Source organism: Battus philenor, unplaced genomic scaffold (assembly GCF_028537555.1).
Source record: "Battus philenor isolate CCGP_79_NKW_IND1 unplaced genomic scaffold, ilBatPhil1.0.hap1 SCAF_9, whole genome shotgun sequence".
NCBI classification, from domain to species: Eukaryota; Metazoa; Arthropoda; class Insecta; order Lepidoptera; family Papilionidae; genus Battus; species Battus philenor.
In genome coordinates, this window is record NW_027181759.1 from 13,614,298 (window position 1) to 13,631,547 (window position 17,250).

General features: G+C 34.6%; 1 protein-coding gene across 1 annotated transcript in view; it reads left to right on the forward strand.

The window, feature by feature from the left end:
• The first annotated feature begins 2,161 nt into the window (after window positions 1-2,161).
• Window positions 2,162-17,250, forward strand: part of LOC137932154 (galactokinase-like) — a 38,500-nt gene continuing 23,411 nt past the window's right edge. The window contains exon 1 of the mRNA XM_068775739.1: window positions 2,162-2,234. The gene's annotated coding sequence lies outside the window, so the exon portion shown is untranslated. The remainder of the gene's footprint in view (window positions 2,235-17,250) is intronic.

A 17,250-nucleotide genomic window follows, 5' to 3' on the forward strand; every position in this document is an offset into this window, starting at 1 on the left:
TTGCTGGCCACTACAGCCAGAATACTTCTATGTCAAATCATTCCGTCGCGTTCGAATTCGAAATCGAACGCCAATTTGAATTCGGACACCGGCAGTGATGTTGTGGTCGATGCGATTGCGGTAGGGTCGTGTAAATTGTAAATACTCTTTGTAAATATGTGAATATGCCATCTCGATCAATCTTGTCTATTATTTTCTTTTCCAACGTACTTGAGTGATAAATCACTTCCGGCTGCTAATAGCGTATACTCTTAAAGCTATTAGTGTCCTTAAAATAAGTCAGAGCGGCGTTGAATGCAGACTAATTCAAATTTGTTGTATTGTAAATCTATAGAATGCTGATCTTAAATATTTAATGGAATCAGGCGTTACCTTGTGGAAGTCCATCCTAAGTATTTAGTAGTAGTACTAAGTTACTTTGGATGGACATGGAGGAAGTAACTTAATACAACTTCTAAGTACTTAGGATGGACTTCCACAAGGTAACGCCTGATTCCATTAAATACAGACAAACTTGTTATGGTCGACGTCATATAGTTGAAATAATAATTATTATGAAAATTATTACAACATGGATTTTGTTTCTAAAACATTATAGTCACTAAAATGATTTTATAAGTCGTCCAAATGTATTACTATTAACATTGTTGACTTAAAAGCAATCGAAGTGTACAAAGAATGTTAAAAACGATAATCGAAAATGTTGCTCATTTTTTCATTTAATTAATTAAAATAAATAATGGCGTATCGTCGCTTTTGATTGGACATATTTAACATCTCGTTTAACCGTTGTCCGTGCCGAATGAGGTCTGAATATACAATAAGGGCACGAACAGACAGGTAGGGTCAAAATATTCAAAATTAAAAATTATATTCTGAATTATGTAAGCATGTTTCTCTTAGATTCATAGCTCTTTCGCGGAAAGAATTAAATGAATTGAAATATTTAAAATAGGAGGTCGTAATATAATATGTAGGGATATTTTAATACGATTGTGTATGTTACATTTATATAATTACTCTTGACTATTGACCAAATTATGGAATATATTGGTCTCTGCTAAAGTGTAGTGATAAATTTAATATGTTACCCGGCGGTTGATTTGGCACATCGACTAAAAGAGTAAAATTTTTAGCAAAAATCCCAATGAAGTTAGTGATATATAGTGTATGGTATCTTCAACGTCTACAAAAGTTCCTGCTGAAATCAAAAAAAAAATACAAACCGAACCTAGAACCGAAACTTTCGGTCTTGTTACCGACGTGCCAAATCAAATGTCTGGTACTATACTCTTACAACCCACTACAAGTTTATTATAGACAATTTACTTTCTAATTTTGTATTATTTTACTTTTATGATTTATCATATTAACGGAAATATTCCTATAATATTTTTTAAAGTACATTAAAAGTATTTTTATAATTATCATTCCTCTTTTACTTATGTTTTCGTTCAACTTCTAGGCGGAAGTTCTACGCTGCGCTTGCTTGTAGTCTCCATTCCAGAAGCTTCAGCTTCTTCATTAATCTATCAACAGAAGAGAAGAGATGGAAGAGAATGTAGCATTAAAACTCATGACAGACAAGATAGAAGAATTAAATTAATATAGTAGCAATAAAAAATATTGCTAAATAAAATTCCTGTCCTAAATACAATACAGTGAATGAAAGGCGTACAAGAGCGGGCGCCATAAAAATCTATCAATAGTTATGGAACAGCAGTACCTAAAAAAATCTAAATAATAAAACTATGAGTTCAATAAACGAAATACAAGATAAGGAAAAAAAAATTAAAATGTCAAAAAGGTGATGTAAAAAGTTATATACATATATATTATTTGAAATTAGAATAACTAAAAATTGTAAAACTATGATACTGTAGAAATTGTGTAGAGAGTGAGTTGATGTATGGAAGGAGGAACAGAATGAAAAAAATATGAACGAAATATTGACGCATGAAAGAGAAGAATTAAAAAAGCTTGTTATTAAAAAAATATTTTAAAAAATAATGCCCCAGTCTCGTCTAAAAGTAATAAAAAAAACTTAGTACGAAAATAAAAAAAAAGTTGTACAATGTGAATGGAAAAAAAGGTGATTGTGAACACATCCTTACATTTAATATTTACATGAGCGCTGCCCGTCATCTCGCAGTGGCGGTAGTGTGGCCGCGAACTCTCGTCTATACTGCAATCCACGCCAATTGTTTTTACATCGCATCCGCTCGCGTAATAAGGTCAGTGCATATTTGTTAACAGAGGTATTGTTTATACCGCGTTTCTACAACTCTATATGCAACACGCAATGTATTTTTTTTAAATAATAGCTGATTAAAACAATGTATCTTGTCCATTATTAATTCAAGAAATCCTTTACGGGTTTAAGTGTACGTAGTGTAATGTTTTACAACATATTTATACCTTCATTTTCATAGTTATAAACTTAATCCTTAATAGCCAAGAGTTTCAATTTTAATACCAATCTTTTAAACCGAATGTTCACATTACTATTAGTTTTTTTTATAAACTGGCTGTACGAATTTTACTGTTGTTTAATATTCTTTCCAACGAAATAAAAAATAAATCTATTTTTCCCTTCATCTAGACCCTCAAGCAAACACAGTAATATTAAAAAAAATCACTTTCGTAAATTAGGCTATTAAGGGTTAAATTAAAAGTATATTATTAAATAAATCTTATAATAGAATTCAAGAGTTTTTAGTTGATCGAAATGTGTGGACATTGGTTTGTTGACTCATTTACATGATTGATATTATAATGTACACAACAAACATTGTTAAATTTCATTAAAAAATTTCAACATGCAGATGAACAATCTGGTGGTAGCTTACTAATTATTCTATTAAAATAATTGACAATTTAAAAATGCATATAAATTTCTGTGAATATTTTTATTATTACAATTATTTTGATCAATATTCCTCAATTTACTTGTCGATATATCATTGAAAGTAATTTATAAATAAATGGTAAATATCTTGAAAGAATTATTTAACAAAAATAAAAAAGTAATGTGTTCAGATTTATAAACCAGTTATTTATAAAGTTGAATGAGTTATATTACATACATTGTTCATTCTTTATAAAGAAAGTTAAATAAGAAACGATTATGGTACGAATAAAACAAAGAATGAGTCGTCAGAACTAATGTGAACGAATTATATCGACATTGTAAACTTTATTGCTTCATTTTTATTGTTATAAAACGACATTTCATTACATCTCTTTATTATGTTATATACTTGTGAGATAGCGAGCGTTTGAATTATTTTAGCGTTGCGTCATATAATAAAACACTAAGATTATTTCAAGAAAAATTAAATCAATCTAGTTAAAATGGCAATGTGTGCAATGGCCGCTACTATTCTTATAATAAATCTGTTGGGGCATAGATAAATTGTTGACGATAATGATCTCTCTTAAGACGGTAAAAGTATTTTTTTAATCTACATTATTTCTGGTCGTTCTTTTTTAATCTATGCTGGTTATTTTGACACTTCGTACTGTCAAATGTCATTGGCTTCTCAATATATATAAAAGGACTTTATGAAAGTAGTTTCAGACCGCTCTCAAAGCGGAATTCAAATAATATCCGGTCCCCCGTCTCAACGTCAGGATACACGCTTACGAGCCACGGCGGCCTCGATGCACATGTCATGCACTACTCATTTACACATGACACGGCGGCCGCGCCCGCCTAATTCGCGTTCAAGTGAGGGCGGTCCGGAGAGGCCCGTGTCTCTCCCGACCGCCGAGTAGTCCTCGCTTCGTGCTACATACACTACACCCTACTCACTACACTATACACCTACACGGATATAGTTCTCCGCGTGTGGATGTCTTCGTCGTATCTGGGATACGATCCCCAGCGTAATATTTTTAGTCCGTGGACCTCTGTTTCCATAGGCTCAATTTCTATGAAGCTGCACATAGCCTAAATCAGCTAGCAGCATCACTTCTAGTACATCAAATGCAAATCAAATGCGTTTCAATCCCTAGACGCGCTCTGCAAGCCATAGGCCTGCTCAGATATGGGGATAAATACCTTATTCGCCACGCTTGGCAAGCGAGTTGGCGATCGCAGTGTGGTATTATGGTACGCAGAGGATACTGCTGCCCATCCTCTGGAAATTCGCACAAAGTGTGAATTATATAAGATTGTCTCCCGGGTATCGAACCCATGATCGCAAGTTTCAGTCCTCTACCGCTGGGATACCATTGATTAATTACAAAAATAAGTTTTCTACTTCGTATATTGCAAGACTAAGCAATAATGTGATTATTGTTTTCGTTGCTTAATACTGTACACGAATGGAATTAAACTTTTATTTACTCTGTGGTTACGATGGTTAAAAGAATATGACGTGAAGAGAATTCGATGTAAATGAAGATAGATAAAAGGTTTCACTCTTCCTTGACGAGTAAGTCAAAGGGAGATGATTATGACGTTGGACGTCTAAATGAGAGTCAAAGTTGTCAAAAATGTTATTTAATTGAGAGGGCAAGACGACTCTGTTTGTTGTGGGTGAAATGTAGCCTGTATATTTCTACTCTGGCGTTGTACTTTCGTGGTCCAATGCTGGGCAAGTGGTACACGGAGCCGTAGAGCCTGAAGATGGTACTGAGCGTGTGGTGCGAAGCGGCACGAAGAAGTACGTCTTCAAGCTTGTACTTTGGACACAAATGGGGTTTTAGTTACACTAAAATGTTAACGACTGCAACAAGTATTAATGATTAATTACGAATTTAAGAAGCACGCCTTCAAGTTGTATAAACGTGGCGAATGGGCCTAAGCGAACACGGGTGTGTCGCGGAAAGGTTTTGCCGGAACGTCTAATTGCCGCATGTGAGTAAGCAAAAAAAAATTGCCGCGCGTACCTCAGCAGTTACGTTACACGATGTAATTGGCCGTAATCCCTTTCGTTATTTGTAAGGAGGATGTATATACCACATGAGGTTTTTAAAATTATCAGTGCATAACATAAACGACGTCAAGAAATCTTATTATTACGACCGTTGGGGCTGGAAGATTCTCGAATGGTGATCATGAGCCAGAAGATGTGGCGTAGGTATGCCCCCCACTGGTGGACTGATGACATAGTCAAGGTCGTGGGAAGACGCTGTATGCAGGGAACGACAATTTACTATATCAAATAAGTTAAAGCTAGCTTAATATGAAACTTATGCAAGTTTGCTCTATCATATTAATATGGTAATATAAACCAAATAACGGAGATGAAGCTCCTCAGGAAGCCCTCGAGCGATAGTAAACTAACAGATATCGGAAAACTGACGGTTAGATTAAATAACATAAACAGAATAAAAATATGAGACTCATTAAAAAATTATCATAAATAGAAACAAAACAACATTATGATGAAAATTAAAAAGAATTAAACACGTATTCATTAAAGTATTTTGACATGTGTCAAAAGTTTTGGCATCTGTCAATGCTTTCTACGACTTTTATGTAGACCGTTATTGAATTTGGACTATTTGAATATTAAAATATAATTTAATAAATTTGGTAAAGCCGTAGTAAATCATCATCATTACCATTCCTTATGCCATAGAAAGTAGATATATAATAGATTTCTTATAAGATAGGTTGTAAGCGGTTTGCATCTAGCGTCTTTCAACGTTAACAAGGGCGTATGTCAATCTTGTGGGCGAACATCCTAGACACTGCTGCGCTTCTATGCCTACGCAATCTTTTCTGCCAACTGTCACTTTGACATATGTATATATAAAGTTAATGGTTAAACTTTATATCCAACCTAAAATTTTATATCCTTTATACATAATTTTAAACATTTACGTCACTATCATCTTAATTTATGTCTTTTTTAATAATAAGGGAAGATACCCCATCTTCTGAACTCTAGATAATCTGTTATCTGAAGGGTTTTTACTCGTTGCTTTAACCTTAGTATCTATGATGCTACACAGTACCTTTCGCAAGATAATCTTTGGTCCGCGATTTAGATCGTTGAGGGCGGAAAGAGGGAGGCCTATCTCCCCTACTTACCTTGTTATGAATATTTTGTGATCCTTTCCTCCTCGGATTTGTTATACACTAATGCAGTTAGCTTTGTGAATTATTTTCTAAGAAACTTGGGTAGAAGTCATACAGGGTTAATATGAATGCCATTATAGTAAAAGCAAAAGCTCACATGTCAAACTTTGAACTGTTAAAGATTATTGGCCTGTTGTATTTAAATACACAGAGCAGTGATAGCTCTGCGACTGAGACTTGTGCTTGTAGATCGCGGGTTTAATTCCCAGGATACAATCTTATATAATTCACTCTTTGTGCATTAATTATACAGGATTGGCACTGCTCACAAATGAGTTTTAAATGGAACAGCAGCGTCCTCTGTGTACTATTATACTACTAGGTGAGATTATGGTATATCCTTTCCTAGATGTCTGCGGTGGAAGTCCATCTCTTGCAGTGGGCATCTAGGTGCTGAAACGAAGATATTATCCAAAGACGCGATAGTATCGAGATTATTTCGTACATTCAACCTGATCTAAGTGTGTTTTTGGTGATGATAATGAGGGAATCTAATCATAAATTATATATTCATTAGTTAAAGTATCATTAGTTGGAACATCATTAACCCTTAGTAGCCTGATTTACGAAAGTGTTTTTTTTTTAATATTACTGTGTTTGCTTGATGGTCTAGATGAAGGGAAAATAGATTTTTTTTTAAATTTCGTTGGAAAGAATATTATACAACAGGAAAATACGTACAGCCAACCTATAAAAAAAACTAATAGTAATGTAAACATTCAGTTTAAAAGATTGGTATCAAAATTGAAACTCTAGGTTATTAAGGGTTAAGTTATGTTGATGTTAAATAAGATTTTACGTAAGCCCATGGCTTAACCACAACATGTCCGGTAGTTGTCAGTTGAATAGCGACTAATTACAAATCTGTTTTCTTCCTTCTACTCTGCAAGACTTGGTAATAATGTTTTTAATAACTCTATAGTACGTTTTGATTTTGTATGATTACATACTAATACGATTTTTGTTTTAATTGATTGTTTGTTTAGTTTTTAATAGTCATTTTAACCACAACGAAACCCGTTAACTTGGTAAACTTAATAGTATAAGTAATCACAAAGTTATTAATTTTGACGGAGAAATAATTTTGAAACACTGACACAAACACTCGGCTGGATTACTTTGTTAGTTTAGTAATTATGAACAAGATATTTATTTTGGCGAAGACAAAATCGATTTTAAATATTTCGGGCAATATTTAACCAATGAAATTCATGATAATAATTGAATTACTTAATTGGATATTATTAATCAATAATATAAAATTTTAGCGCGTTAATAGCAAAACGCAGGAAATTCAAATGGAGCTATCAAACGCGCGAAATTTGAAGACGGAACATTTAAACCCTCGATATTGAAAGCGAACTGTCAAACGCGCGAATTTCAAGGCGAACAGTGAAAAGCACGAATTTTAAAGCGATTTGTGAAACGCGTGAAATTCAAAGCGAACTGTCAAACGCGCGAAGTTCAAGGCGAACAGTGAAAAGCACGAATTTTAAAGCGATTTGTGAAACGCGTGAAATTCAAAGCGAACTGTCAAACGCGCGAAGTTCAATTCGAACTATCAAAAATATAAAGTACGGTCCATAACATTTGCTGATTTTTTTCAAGCTCTTGTGAAATTTTTAAATTCTTTCCCAAACTTTCTATATAGTATGAGAGTTATAAAATATTTAAATGAAATTTGTCTCGACTTATGCCGGGTCTGGGGATTATTTTTTTATATATAGGAATTCCGTATGTATGTATACAGAATGTACGTATTAAAATAGGTATTTGCATGTTTTAATTTGTTTATCCTTATGTAATTTATTCCATAATTAAGTGTATGTGTATACTATATGTATATAAATATCGTCTGGTTATTTGGTGGATGCAATATATATTTTTTCTGAATCTCGGTATGTGTTTCTTTAACTTCATTAATTTATCTTGTGTCTTCCCAAAAGTTGTTAATAAGCAGAAAATTTACGAATAAAAATAGTAACTTATAATAGTAAGCGTTAATATATAGATCAGCGTTTCCCAACGTGGGACCTACGCCCTACAGCGAGGCAATTTGATTGTTAAGGGGGGATATTGGTAAGTGGACTCGACTCGAGTTTAAGTCTTTCGCTTTAACATACAAATATATATGTTATATAGGGGGACTTAAGAATTTTAGTAAGGCTGTAGGGCATGGCTTATAATAAGTTTAAAAATACTCTAATAGATAATTAAATAACTATATGAATGAATTAATTATATTTTTAAATTGACAACTAGGCACATTGAAACCATCATTCCACTATTAACTAACATATATAAGAAGAAAATAAATAAGTAGACAATCTGGCTCATCTTATAACGTATCTATATATGTACTAGGTAATTAAAATTTATTTTATGTTATTCTCATCTTTGACCATTTTGTCTGTTATCAATCGTAATGTGATAAGACGGCCAAAATATTTTTTAACTCTTCAACATATATCACTGTTACAATTTGTTTATATTTAAGTCGCTCGTTTATAGATATCTCTCGTATTGAGTGATTTAAACTTTTAATTTTCCTTTATAGAATATTCCGCTTATTTCCTATTAAAGATTGATTTTGTATTTATTATTTAAACACGCTCTAACTAGAGTTTGCCATGTGGCAAACTGAATAGTGAATATATGTATATTGTCGAATTGACATCGCTATTTGATACGTATGTTAAAAGGATTTGAAATTCGTTAGAAATATATTATAGAAAAGTAAGCTGTGTATTATATTATATGATTATTTCAGTTGCAGGATGTCCACAGCTGGAATCTAATTTTAAATATGTATGTTTACTCCACAATCCTTACTTTACCTTGTACTGTACCTTGACATCATAGATTAAAAATCGTACATAATTTTTTTTTACGTTATCAAAGTTTTTTTTTTTAATTTAGAGTATGCGTTGGAGTAAAGTGCATTAATTCTCCAATCTCCTTCCTTCCATCGGACAACAAGATGCACGGATTCAAGATATCTATATATGCGGTTGAAATCTGTTCCATCCGCACTAAGCATTTCGTTATAACTTATATAGTGCGCACAGCCAACGTATGGAACAACGTAACGGCGTCGTTATTTCAAGCTAAATATAACTTGGGAGTATTCAAGTACAAGTGCATAGGTTTATTCTAAGCAAGCATGTTGCATCGTAAATCTCGTCTTAACTTAACATCAGACGAGACACTTCCTGATACCCTGATTAACTCTGTGTTTGGTACTAATCGGTGTAACATAACCCCTGAAGATGCCCCGTGGAGTTGTGAGTTGTGTGATTCGCATTGTTTGCCTCATACACATTTATCAGCGGGCTGGGGGCAGTGCATTCGTTGCACGACTACCACTGCATGTGCGGAAGTGGCTAAATATTGGTCCTTTTCTTTCCCTATTTCAATATTTTTCTATAATATTTTCCGGAACGATTTTCATTTCGTTGTCACGTACGTATCAAATAACTGTGTCAGTGTGATATACGATATACGCGGCAAACACCAGTTCAAGTGTGTTTAAATAAGAATTCTATCAATAATAGAAAATATATGTAGAAAATGTTTACTAGTAATATTGAATATAAACAAAGAATTGTAACATTGACAATTGTATGTTGGTAACACGTACCGATTAGTTTCAATGTACCTAAAGTGAAGGGACGGGGTTGTTGATCTCGTTTTATATGATATACTCTGATGTGTATGATGTATCTGATAATGTAGTGCTTTTGTATATACATGTTGTATTGGAGAAAATAGTATGTACTTTTTTTATTTTTAGGGCTACGTTCGAATTTTTAGATGACTATATTTATTTGGTAAATATCCGTCAAGTTTAGTAAGTCAACCTTAAATAAAGAGATCACTCATTGAATCCAACTCGAGAGAGCAGTGTTCAGGAAGCTACTTTCTCGTCCAAAATACCGCAATATTTAAAGATGAAGTTCTTTGACGGTGACATGAATCCTAGACGTGATCATTTACAAGGGGCGTCATGCTCGAAGTTTTACTGCGAGATCGAATTAGAAAGGAGAAGGTCCGCAGAAGAATCAAGATCAATGATGACGCTTATGCAACCAATGGCCGTTGGGGCCGAAAGCTTCTCGAGGGGCGACCACGAGCAGGTAGACGCGGCGTAGATAGGCACCACACTAGGTTGACTGACGATATAGGTAACGTCGGGAAGTAGCTAGAAGTAGGGAACAAAAGATCGGTCATCGAGGCGATCTTGGGCGTGACCTATACCTTTGCAGTAGGCGGTCATGGTTGAAAAGAAAAAGAAGAAGTATGTCTTTTAAAATTGGATGGATTGTCATACAAATAATGACTGTATTTTTAAAAAAAAAATCGATGCCGAAGACACTACCACAATAACTTGGCATTTACAAATGCAACAGGCCAGTAACTTGGCAAAACTAAACCTGCAAGAACAGATAGTAAACAAAAATTAATTTTAATATGCAGTAATTCGAATTTTGAAAACGCTTTTTCTTACTTTGTTATTATTGCGTTATTTATTATTTCTAAAAATATTGAATTTAATATAGGATGTACCACACATTCATCGTTTCAACTCATACACGCCCACTGTAATATACAGGCACATACCTTCCCCTAAAAATATCTATGGGCAGGATATATAATAATATATCTTGCCATAATTGCCACGCTTGGCCGGCAGGTTGGCGGTCGGAGTGTGGTATTATGGTACGCAGAGGACACTGTTGCCTATCCTATAAAACTTATTTGTTAGTGAGCAGTGGCAATTCTATATAATCAATGCACAAAGTGAAAATTATATAGACGTGCAATTCGGGAATTGAACTTGCGACATATAATTGCAAATCCCAATCCTTTATCGCTGTGCTACCACTGCCCGACGTATCATACATTAATTGATAGAAAATAATTTATACATTCACCACTTTATATCATTTTTTTTTACCAATAATCTTGTATATAAAATCTTTTAACTTAAAAATAATTTTACCGATCGTCATGAAAGTTGGTGACAATAAAATCTTAGAAATGGCCTGTTATAATTTATCATATTACATTATAAATATATTTTTTAAATCTAAAATAAGAACTCTTCACTGATCTTTTCAAGTATATTACATCATTGTTATTTACTCGCAAGTTCGTGGAAATTAAATAACTACGTTTGTGTTTCGTAGATTTAAACGTGAGAATTTTCTTCTTTTTTCTTGTAAAGTTTATGGCATGCGGTTTCAAGATGCCAAAGAAATGGTGGCTGGCTCTGAAAACTCCGAGGAAAAGACCGCTAACGAGATTTATAACAGCTTTTTTCACAATAAGCGTACTTTTACACGATGCAGCGATGTTTAGATTGTCAAAGGAAAAACTATGAAAAACAGTAAATAATTAATAAGCCGAGACCTAATTTAATTTTTGGTATTTTAATAACTTGCATGGTCCTATAATATATTATATAGGCTGCTTCGTTTTAGTAAAAACTTTGTAAGGTGAATGGTTATAACACATTGGATATGTCGTCTCAGTTCTTAGATTATATTTACAAATTCAATCTACTGTCTTCTTAAATCGATAAATCGATTAAAAGAGGTTAATATTCTTGTAGTAAAAATTTACAATAATTTAAAAAAAAAAACGAGAAAATGGGGGGTGTCCATAGTGTATTTATAAGGCATTGTGGAAAACTGACTGTACTAAATTTTCGACTGCAAAAATCTCTTATTCGTGAATCACATTTTTTATAAACGCAAAAAAATATTGGACTACCATTAACAAAATTCAAAAGGCTATGAATAAATTGACGGAGAATTCTTATTATTCAATAAACGAATATTTAAACGACTAGAATCCTTGGCAGTGATGTCGCTTAATTATTTCGATTTCATTTAGGCTATAATGTGTATATGTATAAATCTGTGTTAAACTTTATTATAAGATGTGTGGAGTTACTTCTTTCTTCTTCTCCACAACTATAACACCTTGTGAAGCAGAATGTATGAAATAAAATAGATAAAAAATAAATATAATAAGTTGACGATGAATAAGAGTTCAGTTTAAAGTTCCAATGTTGAATAAACGTATTTTATCTATATCTTTTTTAATACTATTACAGCGCGCCTCAAAACACTGGTTAAACTGTGTCTTAAGGACATACCTTCTTTATTCTGAACAAGTTGACTGGTAGCAGTGTAAGGTTGATACAGTCTCATCGATCTTACCCTCCGCCGAGACGGCGGTGGCGAGCCGAACCGTGTGCTCGAGGCGGTCAGACGGCAGGAACGGCGCAGGGCGCTCGCGACGTGGCGCGCTAAGCTCTCGGAAGAGCGCTATGCGCGCAGACGCGTCGTTGGAGCGATCCTGCCCGTCTTCGAGGCCTGGATGCAGCGACGAGACGGAAGGCTCACCTACAGGCTTACGCAGATGATCACCGGGCACGGATGCTTTGGTGATTACCTGTGTAGGATTGGTCGCGAAGCGACGGCGAACTGCTTCCACTGCGGAGGAGCCGCCCAGGATTCCGCCTCGCACACGTTTGCGGTCTGCCCGGCGTGGCAGTCGGAGCGGCGGATTCTGGCGGACGAGATCGGACAGGACCTTTCCTTGCCAGCAATTGTGTCGGCGATGCTGAGTGGGTCATCGGCGTGGAGGGCCGTGGCCTCTTTTTGTGAGACCGTCATGGTCCAGAATGAGGCAGCCGAACGGGATCGGCAGAGGACAGATCCCGCTCGGAGACGACGCCGTCAGCGCAGAGACGTGCCTCGCGACGGCCCTCCGAGGAATGGTGCTCCCCTACCATGAACGGGGCCTTCGGAGTCGCGGGAGTTTAGGGTGGGGGCCCTAAACTCCCATTAGCTTCGGCGACTCTGAGGCGGACGATGGTTCGACGTGGTCCCGAACCATCGTGATAGTACCACGAGGGTTTCGGGGGTAGTGTATCCACGCATACCCCGGGACGGGCTATCGAAAAATAGCAAGGCGCAAGGGAAGACCGCGTGGCGATCCCTGACCGGGAGATACCGCGGTCCCCCGTTTAGCGCAGAGGGCGACCACCGGGGGGGGGTTTTAGTGGGTAGGAATCCCACATACCCCTGTCCTTCCCCCAGAGGCAGGGCATCTTGAATACCGGAAGATTTCCCCCACCGAAACAAAAAAAAAAAAAAAAAGTCTCATCGATCTTAGAGATCTCAGCTTACGTCACGATATACTCTCACACGGACTTAAGTAAAATCAAAACCTACTTAATTAAAGCCTACTTATTTCAAAATTACATCACTATGTTAGGTGAGCATTGTTTTAACTATTGTAGTATGGGGCTGCGACTTTTGACTATGTGACTAAAAAATTCGCTACGAAAGAAAGAAAGAAAGAAAGAAAGAAAGAGAGAGAGAGATAAAGAAAGAAAGAAAGAGAGAGAAAGAAAGAAACAAAGAAAGAAAGAAAGAGTGAGTGAGAGAGAGAGAGAGAGAGAAAGTCCATAGCTCCACAGAATTTATACCATTTCATAATTTTTGACATTATGTAAAAGCCATATATCCATTTCAATAATAATTATTTAACAATAATTCGATAAAGTGTTATATGTTACACTAAACAATATTTTAATAGCACTATAACTAGAACTATTATATTATATATTATTGGTATAGTTAAAACAATAAAAGAAAATAAACAAAATTTTTAATTAATTTACAATCACAATTAATTAAGCAAAAGTAAATAATGAATTCGTAGTGGTCAGTTAATTTTAATTAGCGCCTTTATAACTGTATCCGAATAAGTTCAAAGTAATAATTGCCTTTGTGTAAATGTGCATTTGTATGTGAAACCATTCTACGATGTTCAGATCGCGCCGACCGGAAAAATATGCCACGTGACTGAATGTGAGGCCGTTGTTATTTTATCTGGACTTTATTGCTGCCTGAGTGGCATTTGCAGTTTTCTCAGGTACAAGGTTGCAGGGTGTGGTGGTCGCTTAACTTAAATCTCCGGTATAGATAGAGAAGTTCGGGGATTTCCCCGCGAGCCTTGATTCGGACAGATATATTCTACTTTAATACCAAATTAGATGGTTGCTGATTCCTATCATCGCTTAGACGGGTGCTTCACAGATCAAATCGGAATACACGGATCGAAAAATTACTGTCACTTCGGAGAGCGTCAGCGGGAGAAGAATTAACGGAAGAAACTCGCTTTTATTTGATATAATCGGGGATTAACGTCAACTGTGGTATATATGCCAACCTCCTTTATAATTTCAATTGCCATTTATACGGCTACCCGCGTCAAATGATCACGCAAGCTTGTCAACTACTATCGCCATCTATGGGTGCTATCCGAAGTTATCATCCCATCACAAATAAATGTTAAGTATTAATTTGTCATTTGTGGAATGTTACATCTTTTATATAAATATAATTAAAGATACATAACCTATTTCTGTAAAAACGCCCTAATAAAAGTAAAAATCCACTATTGAATACGACTTAATTTGACGACTAGTAATTTTTTATTTGCTTATGTTTTTTTTAAAACTGAATCTGATAACTGTGTTACAGCTTTTCTAGAAATAATATAAAAAAACTAAAATCTTCATTGTCATCAGCATCTTCATCACTCTAGCTACAGGATCCACCCTGCTAAATATATGCTCCACCCGGCGTCTATCACCGATTTTAACAAGATCCTATAGAAAGTTTAAATTGGTATATATAACAAAAGTGTAAAGACATATTTAATTCAGTATTTACTTCACTCAAGAGATAAATTGTAGTGTAACTTAACTATAAAGTAAACTTAATATGCGGAACATAACAGTTAAAAACTAATCTTTCTTGCAGCTTCCGCAGTCATTAATTTTGTAAACAAATTCTGCAGTGCTGTTTCCACGATGGAATCTAAATTCTGATATTACGCAACGTTATAATTTTGTTTTTGTTGCAAAAACAACGATGGCAGAACAGAATTAAAAGTAAAAAAATAATAATTTAAAAACAGAATAGTTTTGACTTGAACTTGATATAAATTTAAATTTAGAATTCCATGTCAAAATATTGAATAAATGTACGATTGAAGTCATTTTTCGAATCGTAATTCAAATAAGGTTAGTAATGTTTAGTTTTTTTAAGAAAGTTATTAGTTGTATGTTTTTTTTGGGTTCCGTTTTTTGCCATTGTCACCCAGTTCACTGCGATTTCATAAAAAAATATATATATTACTTCAAATTTGTCATTATTGAGCATATTGGCTGCACAAATAAGGATTTCCTCTTCAGATTGTCGTTCTTTTGTATAAGAATGTACGATGCAAGGTAGTCAAATTTCACGCGCAATGTTACACTCGTAATCAGAATCTATTCATAGCAATGGCGTCTCTATTCATTTCGAACAATCCATTCATCTCAAATAAGCTTCATTCAATCAAGTTTGTAAATATAAAAAATATTATCACATATCATGGATATTTCGTAAATTCCTTTAGTAGTTATTGATGTATACCAAACAATTTGCAGATAAATGTAGATTTGCAAATAAATATTATTGTTGAGATGGAACTATAGTAAAGTTTTTAGGAGCAGAGAAACCTTGTGTAGAGAGTGGTTGCAATGAAAAAAAAGACAAAACTGGAGAGTGGACTTTTGAATCCTTTACACGTTGTGCGCCACTTTGATTTTTTTGCGAGTCCTCTGGTACTGCAAGGTAAATATTTCTTCTAGATAAGATTAATATTCCACCGAGAATAATTACAATAAAATTCAAAAGAACATATTTCAGCATCGGAAAAAGTCTTCGAATTTCGAAAGTACTGTAAATTATGTTATGATAGAAGTTTAAGAAAAGATAGTAGAGTGATGGCACAAGGAGAAAGACCAAGCGTGTTGTAATATTTTGTAATAACAAAGAGAACCATTTTTATGTTTGCTATGTTTCAATTAATTCTATTAATCTTGTAACAATACCAAATTAATTAAATCTTAAATAAATTTTCTATAAGATACTGAAAATTTTATAGTTAATGGAATCAGGCAGACTCTGTGTTTGGCACTAATCGGTGTAACATAGCTCCTGAAGATGCCCCGTGGAGGGGTGAAACACGTGTTGAGTAATTTGGCGGTGGCGGTTGTGTGATTCGCATTGTTGGCCGCATACGCATTTATCAGCGGGCTGGCGGGCGGTGCATTTTATTGCACGTCTACCACTGCATGTGCAGAAGTGGCTAAATATTGGCCCTTTTCTTACTTAATTTTATAGTTCTCACGTTGCATACTCAGTCATCCAGCGATGGTTGATGCGACTTGAACGGAAAGTCTAGTGTAATCCACTGATAGTTGACGTGTCGCTCATCTTTTTATCTATCGAAACAACGTAAAAGCATTATTCTAGTGTAATCAATATAAAAATGATTCCGAAGTAATCGTTTCTACGTCTAAAATGGAAGCAAATAATATAAATATGGTTAACTTTATAGAATCTAGTTTTAAAGATGTGTATATTAAATTAAATGTGGCCCAAATACAGTATGATAGCAACGCTATGTTTTCTATTTGAGTAAAAATGCTTTTGAAATATATATAAGATCATGAGATGACAAATTTTCTTACAATATTTTAACTTCTGGAAGTGTAGAGTTTACAGGGTGAAAGTTACAGTCTGCAAATATTAAACAATAATTGATTTTAATATACTACTTTTAAAACCATTGATTTTTATATAGGGTACACAAAAAATGTTATACATTTACCTCTTTGAAGCTTTTATATCTAATAACAATCACTCTATATATAGACTATAATAAGGATAAAATAAAGCAGCTCAACCAGTGCTGGCTGGGACCCCTTCTTACTTATAATATAGTCAGGAATGAGAAAGCAATTTGGTAAAAAGGGCTACCAAATGCGCCATGTAACGTATCGTTAGCTTTGGTTGATACGTACCCTTGTACATATTGGCCGCCGACAATTCGGAAGCGCCGAAATGTTTCGAAGAAATTGAAATAAAAAAAACACTTTCTTAAACCAAAGGTCTTTTTAGCACTGGTAAAGTTATTGTTAAAAATATAGTCCCGTATCATAAAAAGATCTTTATAAATATATAAATTTGTAGTGTATATTTGTAATATTAAAATAACCTTTACCTGTCTCTTTGTTCGTT